Raw genomic sequence first — 15,126 nt, forward strand, 5'->3', positions numbered from 1 at the left:
TTATCAGTTAAAGTTCAGTGTCGAACACAGTCAGGCAATTTTGTATCTCCAATAGACTGTGCAAGGAAACCACGCAGACATGGGAAGGACATGCAGATACCACACAGAAAGTACCCAATCCATTCCACCTTAGATTTAAAACCAGGACCTTCTTACTGGGAGGCAACAGTGCTACCCTCTCAGCCACTGTTCCACCCCATACATAATAAGTACATAATGTTTAAGATTAAAATGGATATCCCATTTTTACATATTGTATTAAAGTAGGCAGTACACCTACATTTACATTTTTGGCATTTAGCAGATGCCTTTGTCCAACGCGACTTGCATTACAGTTACAGTATACAGTCTGAGCAACTGAGGGTTGAGGGCCTTGCTCAAGGGCCCAACAGCAGCAACCTGGCAGAGGTGGGGCTTAAACCATCGTCCTTTGGATTACTAGTCCAGTACCTTAACCACTAGGCTACAGCAGTAGGTGCAAGTGGGCAACACCTACTGACATGTTTATGCAAAGTAAGTCAATTCAATATTTCTCCATTACATAAAATGAAAAGGTTTTTTTTTATGTTTGGCCACTTTAAAATTGCTAGCTGTGTTTACCCATTCCCAATGTCAGTGTAGTTCCTTGTACAGACTGTAAAACACATCCCTTATACATCTGTTCTTGAATACACCACTAGGTGCTACTTGGACACATCATCAGTGATGAACCCGAGGTCCTTGGGTGTTTCGGGTCTTTGATCATCAAACACCCTCGCTCGGGCGACCCAGCCGGGGGTGATCAGCCCCCAACTTGTGTCCAAGTGGCCTGCTACTCCAAGGGTCCCCCCTCCGGATCCATAGCCATCTTGAGGCTTTCTCCGCAGCCTCTATGATGTTCCTAATGGCTTTTCTGCACAGCTGACCCTTAACTCCAAGGAGCTTCAAGGTGCGAGGTAGAGACTGGCCAGCAAAACCCCTGCACCCCACCTCGACTGGTTCGCATCGGGCTTTCCAGCCTTTGCTCCGACACTCAGCCACTAACTCAGAGTATTTGGCCCTCTTACGTTCATTGGCCTCCTCAACTCTGTCTTCCCAGGGAACAGTCAGCTCCACCAGGACCACTTGCTTTGTTGACTCCGATGTCAACACCACGTCTGGGCGGAGTGCAGTGGCCAAGATGTGCTCTGGGAACTTAAGCTGTTTCCCCAGGTCGACTTGGAGTTCCCAGTCTCGTGCTGTGGTGAGAAGCCCTCCAGAGGAACCTGGCTGATGTTGTGCCTGCTCTCCAGCTCTGACGAAGGTAATGAGCTTCTTTCGGGGGGGCTGGTATCTGCAGTTGGAGATTGCTATGCTGAGCGTATCTGCCAGAGATAACGCCAGCGATAACGCCCTTCCCTCAAGGCCTTCGGGCAGCAACTGAGGATATGCTCTAGCGTGGCTCTCCTCTCACATAACTGGCATGCCGCGGTGTCTGCCATACCCCAGCGCTGCAAATTGGTTGGGCTTGGAAGAACGTCATACACGGATAGGATGAGAAACTTGAGGTGCTGGGGCTCCAGTCTCCAGAGCTCTGGCCAGGTAATTTTCCGCTTTTCGGCGTGTTCCCACCTTGTCCAGGCGCCTTGTTGGTACATAGCCACCATCTTGATCCGCCGATTTTCCTCCACTTCTACTCGGATCTCATCCTGTACCATTTGACGTCTCTCCATTCTTCCAGCTTTATCGTAGCGAGGTTTAGAGAAGCTACCAAGCCCAGCCCGACCCACTGCTGTGTTACCCACCAAGATGTTGTGCTGCAGCCGTGCCTCAGCTCTGTCAATGGCTTCGTGGGCCTTCCACTTCCTCCCCGTTTTCACTTGGATTCCTGCGGTGGCGACTTTTTTGTCAGCGGAGTCCCTGTACATCATCAGCTCCCTGGAACGTGTGACCATAAACTCCTCTGACAAGCCGCTGATTGGAAGCTGCAGCATTGTGGAATGGCCATACAACGCGATGCTGCTAAGGGATCGGGGAAGCCCCATCCACCTGCGAAGAAACTGGCTGATGGTTCTTTCCAACGTCTCCACCATTGTTATGGGCACCTCATAGACAAGCAAAGGCCAAAGGAGTCTTGGCAGGACTCCATGTTGGTAAATCCAGGTTTTGAATTTCCCTGGCAGCCCCGACTTGTCTATAGCTGCAAGCCATGCAGTCAGGTCAGCCTTAGTTTGCTGGAGTGCACCGGAGTCCCTCAAGGAGCTGTTAAAGACCTTGCCCAGGCTCTTCACAGGTTTGTCAGTCACTGATGGAATTGCTGTCTCTCCTATGGCAAAGCGAAACCGATCGACCACCTTGCCTTTCTTCAAGACCAAAAACCTGGACTTGGCGGGCTTGAAGCTCATCCTTGCCCACGAGATGAGCCGCTCAAGCCCCTGGAGTAGCCATCTACAACCGGGCACAGAGGTTGTGGTGACTGTGAGATCGTCCATAAATGCTCTTATTGGGGGCTGCCGCGTTCCAGATTTTGACAGAGGGCCTCTGCACTCCACCTCAGCAGACTTCACAATCATGTTCATAGCCAAGGAGAAGAGTGGCACCGAAATGGTGCAGCCTGTAATAATACCCTTCTCCAGGCGTTGCCAGGCAGATGTTGATGATCCTGATGTTACCCTCAACTGGAAGTTGTTATAATAGTCCAGGATGAGGTTAGTGATAGCTACTGGCACATGATGTCTTGTCAACGCTGTTTCCACGAGTTTGTGGGGGATGGATCCATAGGCGTTCGTTAGGTCCAGCCAGAGTGTTGCCAAATCCCCTCTGCTTGCCTTTGCCTCCCGGATGAGCTGCGAGACCACACCCGTGTGCTCTAGGCATCCTGGAACACCAGGGACTCCACCCTTCTGCACTGAGGTGTCAATATAACCGTTCTTCAAGAGGAAGTCAGTCAGCCGTTGGGACACTATCTTAAAGAAGATCTTCCCTTCGACGCAGAGCAGCGAGATGATGCGGAATTGGTCGATTTTACTCGCGTCCTCTTCCTTTGGGATCCAGACTCCCTCTGCAGCCCGCCACTGGGCGGCGACCTTCTTCCTACGCCAGATCACCTTTAAGATCTTCCAGAGTCGCACAAGCAGCTTGGGACACTGCTTGTAGACTCTGTATGGGACCCCACTAGGGCCTGGAGAGGAGCTTGATCTTGCAGCCATCACTGCGTCTTTGACCTCTTTCAGGGTAGGCTCTGCGGTATTAAACTGCACCACGGGCACTGGTGGCTTTACCAGGGCCTCACATGGGCCTAGATCTTGCTCCCTTAAAGGATCGCTGAAGGTGGTTTTAAGGTGGTGGTTAATATCCTCTACCGAACACTTCAGGGTGCCACTGTTCTTCTGCCCCAGTAGACGCTTAGTGAAGCTGAATGGGTTGGTGATGAATGCCTTGCGCTTCTTAGCCCTCTCCTTCCCCTTCCTCCTTAGCTAATGTAAAATAACAGTAGTAAATTTACAAACATTAATTTAATTGCTGTGTAAAATGTATGTTATGGAACTCAACCCTCAAAGGTTTACAATGTATTATTCATCAATGGGAGGCACTGTAGACTATTACAGAATAACCTGTGCTCGTGCAAAAGTAAGGTAAATTATGAAGCTTTAGAAAAGGTAGAAATTCTAGAAAAGGTATGGTGAAAGCACCGGACACAAGGTAAACACCATGAACAAATTATTTGATCACATGTCCACATTTACAGCCTTGCGTGTTTGCTTACTTGCTTGCCTGCGTGTTGCTTGCTTATACACACCTAGGGATATCTTTGAGTGACCAGTCCAATTTCATGTATTAATGAGGTGGAAGTAAATTCAGAGGAAAACCATGTGGATGGGTATAAAACATGCAATAATAATAAATGATCTCTAAATTATATTTTTACATTAAATATAAATATTTATTTATGAACTATGGGTCAAGTTTTGGAATCAGCAATTCAACTCATTTAAATGTTTAAATATCCTTAATATTCTTTAAGAATTAAGGCTATTTGAGATGTAGAATTTAAGGATTCTCTTTAATAGCTTAACAATTAGAAACCTTTCAGCATTGGCACATATAGGCTACTTGCAGATGTGCTTATAGTCTGTATTAATCAGTGCAAGAAGGTCCTGCGTTCGATCCTCAGGTGGGGCGATCCGGGTCCTTTCTGTGTGGAGTTTGCATGTTCTCCCCGTGTTCGCGTGGGTTTCCTCCGGGAGCTCCGGTTTCCTCCCACAGTCCAAAGACATGCAAATAAGGTGAATTGGAGACACTAAATTGTCCAAGACTGAGTTCAATATAACTGTGAACTGATGAATCTTGTGTAATGAGTAACTACCGTTCCTGTCATGAATGTAACCAAAGTGTAAAACATGACGTTAAATCCTAATCAAACAAATATCCTCTGTTAGGTGCTAGATTCGAAATTATATTCTACTGCTAAAATGTGTTGAGACGCAAAAATGCCCACTAGATGGCAGGAAACAACTATTTAACCTAAATGTAAAGAAAGTCTGTAAAGGGCGTGAGGCTTTACAATAAAGTGACAGTAAAGGCGTTGTGTTTGTACATATAGAACACAAGGGTTAGACATTTGCATAGCAAGAGTTAAACTTACTGTCCCAAACAAAGCTTATATTTACATTTTTATTTATATGTGGATTGCAAGGGCTAATCTGACACAACACAGGTCAGAGGGCATTGGAGAAAGCTGACCTATCTGTGCAGCCAACCATCACAAAAATGACACTGACAACCATTTCAAGCAGTAACACCAACAACTTACGAAACAAGCTTGTAATCAGTTTTAAGCCTTTTTACATTTCATGGACTTTTCCGTTCACACCTTTGTCTAGCCTTCTCTCTTCCTCTGTATTTCGAATTAATTCTGAATACATCGACATGGGGTGGCTCAGTGGGTAGCACTGTCGCCTCACAGCAAGAAGGTCCTGGGTTCGATCCCCAGGTGGGGCAGTCCGGATCCTTTCTGTGTGAAGTTTGCATGTTCTCCCCGTGTCTGTGTGGGTTTTCTCTGAGCGCTTCGGTTTCCTCCCACAGTCCAAAGACATGCAGTGAGATGAATTGGAGATACAAAATTGTCAATGACTGTGTTTGACATTAAAACTTGTGAACTGATTAATCTATCGTTCCTGTCACGAATGTAACCAAAGTGTAAAACATGACGTTAAAATCCCAATAAACAAACAAACATCAACATGGTTTCTGAGTTGCTGGGTGTTACTATCGCTTTGTCATTTTTCTTATTTTTGTGTTGGTTACCTTATGGTGCTCCAGTTTTCTTCTACCTTCCAAAAATCTTTTGATATGAGAAGGTGGCTGCCCTAATATATAGCTGTAAGAGAATGTGTGAATTGCCTTACAAGGGTTTCGTGCCTTCTTTGGAGTGTTTTACTGCCTAGCAGTGTTACCAGGTGGGGCCAGACTCACCATCTCCTTAGTAAAAATAAAGTGAAATCAGTGACTTTTTCTTTGGCTAAAGCTGTAGATTAAACTTTAATAGAAAAGTGGGGTCCAGTTTTTAGAAAACTATTTTGTTAGTCTGTTTCCCGTCTAGGTGTTTTCCTGCTTGGTTATTATTAATTATTATAAGAATCAGAAAACCTGTATCATCCTTATAACAACGTTACTGTAGTACGTTGTAGCCTCAAAGCTTCCAGCAGCTTTCATTACATTATCAAGGGCAGTTTTTCTCTGGTAACAGTTAAAGCTGTAAGCTCTAACAGCTGCTGCAGCTTCATGCTGTGAATAAGCCTGAAGAGAAAAATTAAGCACACTGTGAAGATGTATCTAAAACATTACAGCAATACATTATCTCACTAAGATTTGCTGCCGTTTGTCCTACATCGCTAGCACCCCATCGACAAAACCAAACTTGCTTGAATAGGAGGTTTTTAGTCAGAAGAAAATTTAAAGAAAGTTAACCAAAAGGTCAAAAATACTGTAGAAACACAGTAATATTTACCTTCTAAATTAAAAATTAATACAGGAAAATGACTGTGTTTACAACATAGTCATTTATCAATCTATACTCTACAAATTGAAATGAATAGTGTCTGGATTTTTATTGAATACTATGAAACATTTGTGTATCTTTTTGGCAACAGGAAGACGTACACATAGCATTAATACCATTTCTGTTGGCACTAAGACTTAATGCCATAACAAAACCAGTGACATTATTGGGAGGTCTCAAAGACTTAAATCCTTCGTCTTTTAACAATGACTGTGTTTGTTCTTACATGGAATTAAACACATCTTGCTTGTTGTCCAGCCTGGTGCTAAACCTTAATGCTTTCTCGATCACCCTTAGCTCACTTGCAAAACACTTTGGTGTCAGAAGGGATTCAGACCTCTCCTTTGATGCACACATTAGTAATATTACTAGAATTGCTTTCTTTCATTTGCGTAATATTGCCAAAATTAGAAATATACTTTTTTGGTAATGATCCATGCATTTTTAACATCAACATTAGGTTATTGAGTCTTTTTCACTGGTTGCTCTGATAGATCCATGAACAAGCTCAAGTTGGTTCAAAATCTTGCAGCTAACAGAGTATTAACTATTTAATCATCTTTGCACTGGCTGCCAGTTAAATTTTGCATTAATTACAAACTACTTTTACTAACCTGTAGAGGTCTACATGACCTGGCTTCACAATATTTAACAGAACTTTTTTCGGCGCACTACAGCCCAGCATGTTTACTTTGTCCATAAGGTGCATACACTAATTAGCCATAACATTAAAACCACCTCCTTGTTTTTTACACTTATTGTCCATTTTATCAGCTCCACTTACCATATAGAATCACTGTAGTTCATCTATTTCTCTACATACCTTTTTAGCCTGCTTTCACCCTGTTCTTCAATGGTCAGGACCCCCACAGGACCACCACAGAACAGATATTATTTAGGTGGTGGATCATTCTCAGCACTGCAGTGACACTGACATGGTGGTGGTGTGTTAGTGTGTGTTGTGCTGGTATGAGTAGATCAGACACAGCAGTGCTTTAGTCATTTTGAACTCACTGTTAGACTTTATTCTACTACACAATGAACAAAAATGTGATAAATATTATATGTCTATTTAATCTAACTCATATATATATATACAGTGTATCACAAAAGTGAGTACACCCCTCACATTTCTGCAGATATTTAAGTATATCTTTTCATGGGACAACACTGACAAAATGACACTTTGACACAATGAAAAGTAGTCTGTGTGCAGCTTATATAACAGTGTAAATTTATTCTTCCCTCAAAATAACTCAATATACAGCCATTAATGTCTAAACCACCGGCAACAAAAGTGAGTACACCCCTAAGAGACTACACCCCTAAATGTCCAAATTGAGCACTGCTTGTCATTTTCCCTCCAAAATGTCATGTGATTTGTTAGTGTTACTAGGTCTCAGGTGTGCATATGGAGCAGGTGTGTTCAATTTAGTAGTACAGCTCTCACACTCTCTCATACTGGTCACTGAAAGTTCCAACATGGCACCTCATGGCAAAGAACTCTCTGAGGATCTTAAAAGATGAATTGTTGCGCTACATGAAGATGGCCAAGGCTACAAGAAGATTGCCAACACCCTGAAACTGAGCTGCAGCACAGTGGCCAAGATCATCCAGCGTTTTAAAAGAGCAGGGTCCACTCAGAACAGACCTCGCGTTGGTCGTCCAAAGAAGCTGAGTGCACATGCTCAGCGTCACATCCAACTGCTGTCTTTGAAAGATAGGCGCAGGAGTGCTGTCAGCATTGCTGCAGAGATTGAAAAGGTGGGGGGTCCGCCTGTCAGTGCTCAGACCATACGCCGCACACTACATCAAATTGGTCTGCATGGCTGTCACCCCAGAAGGAAGCCTCTTCTGAGGTCTCTACACAAGAAAGCCCGCAAACAGTTTGCTGAAGACATGTCAACAAAGGACATGGATTACTGGAACCATGTCCTATGGTCTGATGAGACCAAGATTAATTTGTTTGGTTCAGATGGTCTCAAGCATGTGTGGCGGCAATCAGGTGAGGAGTACAAAGATAAGTGTGTCATGCCTACAGTCAAGCATGGTGGTGGGAATGCCATGGTCTGGGGCTGCATGAGTGCAGCAGGTGTTGGGGAGTTACATTTCATTGAGGGACACATGAACTCCAATATGTACTGTGAAATACTGAAGCAGAGCATGATCCCCTCCCTCCGGAAACTGGGTTGCAGGGCAGTGTTCCAGCATGATAATGACCCCAAACACACCTCTAAGATGACCACTGCTTTATTGAAGAGGCTGAGGGTAAAGGTGATGGACTGGCCAAGCATGTCTCCAGACCTAAACCCAATAGAACATCTTTGGGGCATCCTCAAGCGGAAGGTGGAGGAGCGCAAAGTCTCGAATATCCACCAGCTCCGTGATGTCGTCATGGAGGAGTGGAAAAGCATTCCAGTGGCAACCTGTGAAGCTCTGGTAAACTCCATGCCCAGGAGAGTTAAGGCAGTTCTGGGAAATAATGGTGGCCACACAAAATATTGACACTTCAGGAACTTTCACTAAGGGGTGTACTCACTTTTGTTGCCGGTGGTTTAGACATTAATGGCTGTATATTGAGTTATTTTGAGGGAAGAATAAATTTACACTGTTATATAAGCTGCACACAGACTACTTTTCATTGTGTCAAAGTGTCATTTTGTCAGTGTTGTCCCATGAAAAGATATACTTAAATATCTGCAGAAATGTGAGGGGTGTACTCACTTTTGTGATACACTGTATATATTAGGGCTGTCGAAGTTAACGCGATAATAACGCATTAACGCAATCTCAATTTAACGCGATTAAAAAAAATAGTGCCGTTAACGCAAATTCTAGTTCATGTTGAGACTTGACTGGTAGAACCAACGTTTTAATGTCGGACTTGCCACCGTTGTTCATTTGCGGTTTGTTAAAATAATATAACTGAGCGTCGTAGGGATGCACTTGCATAATAAAGAAATAAATACACGGTATATTCACAAGTTGTCGGGAGCAAAACACTTCATTAACTTAATCTGTTACGGCACTGAATACCGGAGTCAAGCGCGCTAGTCCATGAACTATGGAAGCCCCAAAAGGGTCAAAACACACTCACTTCGTGTAGAAACGTCCACTTTTCACATTTCACTTAAAAAACCTTGTTTTCTATAACATTTACACAGATTTTATTTAATGCGATTAATCGCGATTAACTATATGAAATTCTGAGATTAATCGCGATTAAAAATTTTAATCGTTTGACAGCCCTAATATATATAGTTTATGCATTTTCTCTCCTCATTTTCTCCCGACTTTAGCGCGTCCAGTTGCCCAATTGCGGATTAAGGAGAACGAAGCTTACCCACGCCCCCTCCGACAGGTGGGCAGCAGCCGTATGCATCATGTCACCTACACTTGACAAGTGCATATGCGGATCAGCAGTGTGTACGGACAGACACACCTTGATCAGCGGCTCTCTTTCCTCGTCTCTGTGCACGCGCCATCAATCAGCCAGCAGAGGTCGTAGTTGCATCAGTCATGAGAGAGACCCTATTTGGCTTAATTTCCCACCTCTATATGAACAACAGGCCAATCGTTGTTCATGTGGCCACCCAGCCCAGACGGCAGGCAGAGGTGAGACTTGATACGATGTATTTGAGATCCCAGCTCCGGTGTTCCAGCATGTGTTTTTACTGCTGCACCACCTGAGCGGTTTAATCTAACTTATTTTAATTAACCTCTACAGGCTATCCAAGGAGGATGGTCCCTGAATTCTGTAAAGTGGCTTTGAAACCATGTCTGTTGTAAAAAAGGACTACAAAAAAATTAGACTTGACAGTTTTTCCCCTGATAAAAAACTTTATGTTGAGAAAACAGGTTAATTAGTAAAAAAAAATAATAATTATTTACATTTTCAAAATTTCTGAAAAAGTATTTTCTTGCTGCTGCCATTTTTCCTCTAGGTGGCAGAAACGGATTTTCACACAAAGTTGTACTGAAGTAAAATATGTATTCTTTGTTACTTTATAATTCTTTCTAATATTTAGCTTGTATGCTGGTCTTAATTGTAACATTAGTACACATTCAGGATCGCTCTGGCTCAGCCCTGCAGATAGAAAACAGACTCAGTCACTTGAGCTGGATCATCTTCTGCAGTGTCTGGCTTAAGGGAAATATAAGGTAAGATAGAGGCAGCTCAGAGATGTCCTGATTGACCTCAGCGCAGCAGCAGGTCAGCATTTGACAGCACCTGCCTTCCATTACTGGCATCAGATTTCAGCCACTGCCCGGCCGGGGTGCCCTCCACCTCCAGCGCTCTCACATAACGCCAGTGGTACACAAGATCAGCACTGCTGAGTCGGCTACTGAAGGAGACCAATGATAGCTACAATAGGGCAGAATAAGAGTAAAAAGGTAAAGTTACAGTGTTTTGAAACATTCCACATTTTCCACATTAGGATTTTAACGTCATGTTTTACACTTTGGTTAAATTCATGACAGAAACGGTAGTTACTCGTTACACAAGGTTCATCAGTTCACAAGGTTATATCAGTCTTTGGACTGTGGGAGGAAACCATGGCACCCGGAGGAAACCCATGCGAACACGGGAAGAACATGCAAACTCCACACAGAAAGGACCCATCTGGGGATCGAACCCAGAAGCTGAGGGAATCATGACTGGGTATAAAAAGGGGATCCACCTAAGACTTAGTCTGTGCAAGTAAAGACTGACTGGTCATGACTCGCTACTGTGTTCCAAACATGAGAGAATTGTCAGTCAGTTCAAGAACACTTCTCAATACAAGTTTGCAAACAATGCACTATACAGAATATTGTGAAAACATTCAGGGAATCCAGTGAAAAAATTTAGTCTGTTGAATCTTGGTTTATTTAGCTACTTGTGGTCCTTCTGGTCCAGCTCAGGTTCTTTAAACGTTTTAAATATTTTAGGCATCTAAATACTTCAAGACATTATAATAAAGCACTGCTTGTAGCCCATCTTTTTCTAAGCACAGTTTGCCACCATCATCCCCATTGCAGACTGTTTTACCTAAAGTTTGTTTGTGTACTGTCCATTTCTCTATTCTATGTTATTATACAGTATATAGTACAGTGGTACCTTGAAACTCGACGTCAACTGGTTCTGGAATCGGCGTTAAGTTTAAAAGATGTTGAGTTTTAAGGTATTTTTTCCCATAAGGATGTATGGAAAACCTGTTAATGTGTTCCATGGTCCCGTGGAACTGCATACATTTTAGGCTAATGTAAAATAATGGGGTTGTTTTTGACATACACTGAAAATAACACAAATATAATATAAAAACACTGAAATACGATTAAAAAACAGTTAAATACAGTAAAACCTGCTCTTTACCTTTACTTCTTTATTGTTTCCTTATGCTTGATCTTGGAATATCATATTCCATTCAGTAAAGGCGCATTCACATGAGAAGCGGCAAAATCGCTTTTGCTCTGGCTGTGCTGTTATTTTCTATAAAGTGTGGCAGTGATCAAAGCTTAATGTGACTTATTGTACTAAAACAACGAGCGAGGAATTTCATTAGTGGAGAGAACATATGAGCAGTAATAATTCAAAGAGGTTTAGTGTTCATGTGTCCTGTTAATACATGAAGTCACATTAAGCTTTTTTTAATGATACATGTTTTAGACTCTCTCTGAAAAGCTGATTCTCACCATTTCTCAAAACCCCAAACTATAACACAAGTGAAACTGAGGAAAAACCAGATAAACACAGATACATGTGGATGCTTTTAGAGTGAATTTGACGGTTATTCCACACAAATGCAGATGCGTCTCATATGCACACTTTGATGATGTTTTACCGCACCGCTCAAGCCAAACGCTAAACAAAGCGACAGTCACACACATGTTGAGAATTTCTCGATGAAGGGCGTCAAGTTCCAAAGAGTTCGAGTTTAGGGGACGTTGAGTTACAAGGTACCACTGTATACCTTATTCTATATTCTTTTATTAGATCTAAAATATGTTGACACCCACACCAAGAGAAATTCCTTGTATACCTGGTACTTGGCGAATAAATAAAGATTCTAACCCTAACCCTAACCCTAGATTCTGATCATGCAACAGACATAATTTGTGTGGTGAATCTCAGCCCATATTAAAAATCCAAAATTGTTTGTTTTAGTAAAATAACCATGCTCTGCTTGGTAGTAGCAGGCATTGGTCCATCTCCAAAGACTTAGATTCAACATTGACAAGCTTTATGCCATAGTACAGGGACATACACTGATCAGCCATAACATTAAAACCACCTCCTTGTTTCTACACACATTGTCCATTTTATTGGCGTCATTTACCATATAGAAGCACTTTGTAGCTCTACAATTACTAACTGTAGTCCATCTGTTTCTCTGCATGCTTTGTTAGCCCCTTTTCATGCTGTTCTTTAATGGTCAGGACTCTCCCAGGACCACTACAGAGCAGGTATTATTTGGGTGGTGGATCATTCTAAGCACTGCAGTGACACTGACATGGTGGTGGTGTGTTAGTGTGTGTTGTGCTGGTATGAGTGGATCAGACGCAGCAATGCTGCTGGAGTTTTTAAACACCTCACTGTTACTGCTGGACTGAAAATAGTCCACCAACCAAAAATATATCCAGCCAACAGCGCCCTGTGGGCAGCGTCCTGTGACCACTGATGAAGGTCTAGAAGATGACCAACTCAAACAGCAGCAATAGATGAGCAACTGTCTCTGACTTTACATCTACAAGGTGGACCAACAGGTAGGAGTGTCTAATAGAGTGGACAGTGAGTGGACATGGTACTTAAAAACTCCAGCAGCGCTGCTGTGTCTTATCCACTCATACCAGCACAACACACACTAACACACCACCACCATGTCATTGTCACTGCAGTGCTGAGAATCATCCACCACCTAAATAATACCTGCTCTGTGGTGGTCCTGTGGGGGTCCTGACCATTAAAGAACAGGGTGAAAGCAGGCTAAAAAGGTATGTAGAGAAATAAATGGACTACAGTCAGTAATTGTAGAAGTGCAAAGTGATTCTATATGGTAAGTGGAGCTGATAAAATGGACAGTGAGTGTAGAAACAAGCCGGTGGTTTTAATGTTATGACTAATCAGTGTATTAGCAGTTTATAAACTTTTTTTAAGCATTTATAGTATGACAATCTGTGTATTGAACATTGTAGCTTGTGCATTAACTGTGTGACTTCTTTTAGTGTAAAATGTTGAGTTTGCCAAAAAAAAAAAAAACATAAACAAGCATTTGCTTAGAACTGTACACAGCTTTGACCATGCTTATACCCAACACCAATTATACTTCACAAAAAAGCAGTAATGGGTTTTTCCCTCTAGTCCAGTGCATTTCAATTCAAGCTTTTTCCACCATGATGTGCTTTGCAAATGCAAAGCTGTAAGAATAACGTACACACAACGATAAGCAAAAGTTTGGATAAACCCCACACTTTGTGTTGAATAAATCATTCACACATTTTACATACAACGTTGTGTGTGTGCGCAGCATAATAAGACTGCAGACCTTTACTAATCAAGCACATACACACTTTCTGTGATGCATTTTCACAAAAGCAACTGTCCTGACTAATGCAAACCTCATTCTGTGAGCATTTGCATGAGCTTATAACACCTCTTGCTGTGCAAATGGCGGGTGTGTGCCAATGCATATGCAGCAGTAATTATTTTAAGAAATTGAAAGTCCATAGCAAACAACAAAGTTAGATCGTAAGTCCAAAAGCAAATTTCCAACAGAGGTTACAGGGGTAGTTCAGAGGAAATCAAGGACAATGGTGTCTAGCCCTATCACAATGGCTGCAGGTTTTTTTTTTTATTTCAACCAAACAGGTGTTTAACTGATATACTGATTCCAAAGCCTACTTGGAACCACTTTACACAAGGTAGGTATACACCAGTTTACAAGTTGTCAGTCCATTGAATGGCATCACAGATTTAAATATGACTTTTTGTCAGGGTTTTGGCATATACAAGGATGTGGAGTTGTGAAAACCATCAGATAATTATAACTGTTTAATCACTGTGTAGGAGCAAATATAAAGTATAACAGTATGTTACCAGTACAGTAATGGCATTTTCATAATATTTAATCAAGACAGAAGCAGTAACGTAAGTTATACTATAATACTTTTTATAATATCTGAGATCAACTGTTTTGATCTTTTATTATTGCATATAAGACGTGACAGATTTATGACATTCTAATGCGCCAAGTCAAGTTTATCATCCCAACATAGTCTCTTAAGTCCATTCTACTTCAGAATTAAATACACTTAGGTTTCCATGGGTTCCGTCTGTCCACAAGGTTTTCTTTAACCCTACTTAGCAGTCTGCAGTTTATAACTTTAATGGATTATGCTGTATTTATTTTTACTCCAGTGTTCTTTATAGCGAGAGACATCTTCGTCAACATATTTGGTGATCTCATACAGACGTTGTTTACAAGTGATTTTCTGGTTGCAACCCAAACCACATCTTGCATAGTGTGAAGTCAGAAGTCTACATATGCCTTAGTCACATTATTTTTCAGATTTTTTGAAATTTAATCATTGTACACATTCCCTCTTTTAGGTCGGTTGGGATGGATTGGATGGGATGGATGGATTGGATGGATGGATGGATGGATGGGATGATAGAAGGATGGATTGGGTGGATGGATGGATTAGACAGATGATTGGATGGATGGATAGATGTATTGGATAGATGGATGGATTAGATGGATGGATTGGATAGGAAGGATGCATAGATGGATTGGATGGATGGATGGATAGATGGATGGATGGATTGGATAAATGGATTGATTGGATGGATAGATGGATTGGATGGATGGATGGATACATACGTACATACAACTTTGTCATTGCTTGGTGCAGTTCCAAGGCAGTTAGCATGAAATGCAGTTAGCATCTACCAGAAGTACAAAGGACATCAGTAAACTTACCTATCTATGGTTAGTATAATAATTATAACTATAGCTATTTACATATATGGTATAAGGTCTATATATATAGTAACATACGTACTGTATACATAATACTAATAATACTAATATAATAATAATAATAATAATAATAATAAGCATAAGAAT

General features: G+C 41.9%; 1 pseudogene; it reads right to left on the reverse strand.

The window, feature by feature from the left end:
- Positions 1-735: 735 nt before the first annotated feature.
- LOC134315284 (uncharacterized) lies at positions 736-14,439 on the reverse strand (annotated as a pseudogene).
- Positions 14,440-15,126: the final 687 nt, after the last annotated feature.

Source organism: Trichomycterus rosablanca, chromosome 5 (assembly GCF_030014385.1).
Source record: "Trichomycterus rosablanca isolate fTriRos1 chromosome 5, fTriRos1.hap1, whole genome shotgun sequence".
In the NCBI taxonomy this organism is placed as follows: Eukaryota; Metazoa; Chordata; class Actinopteri; order Siluriformes; family Trichomycteridae; genus Trichomycterus; species Trichomycterus rosablanca.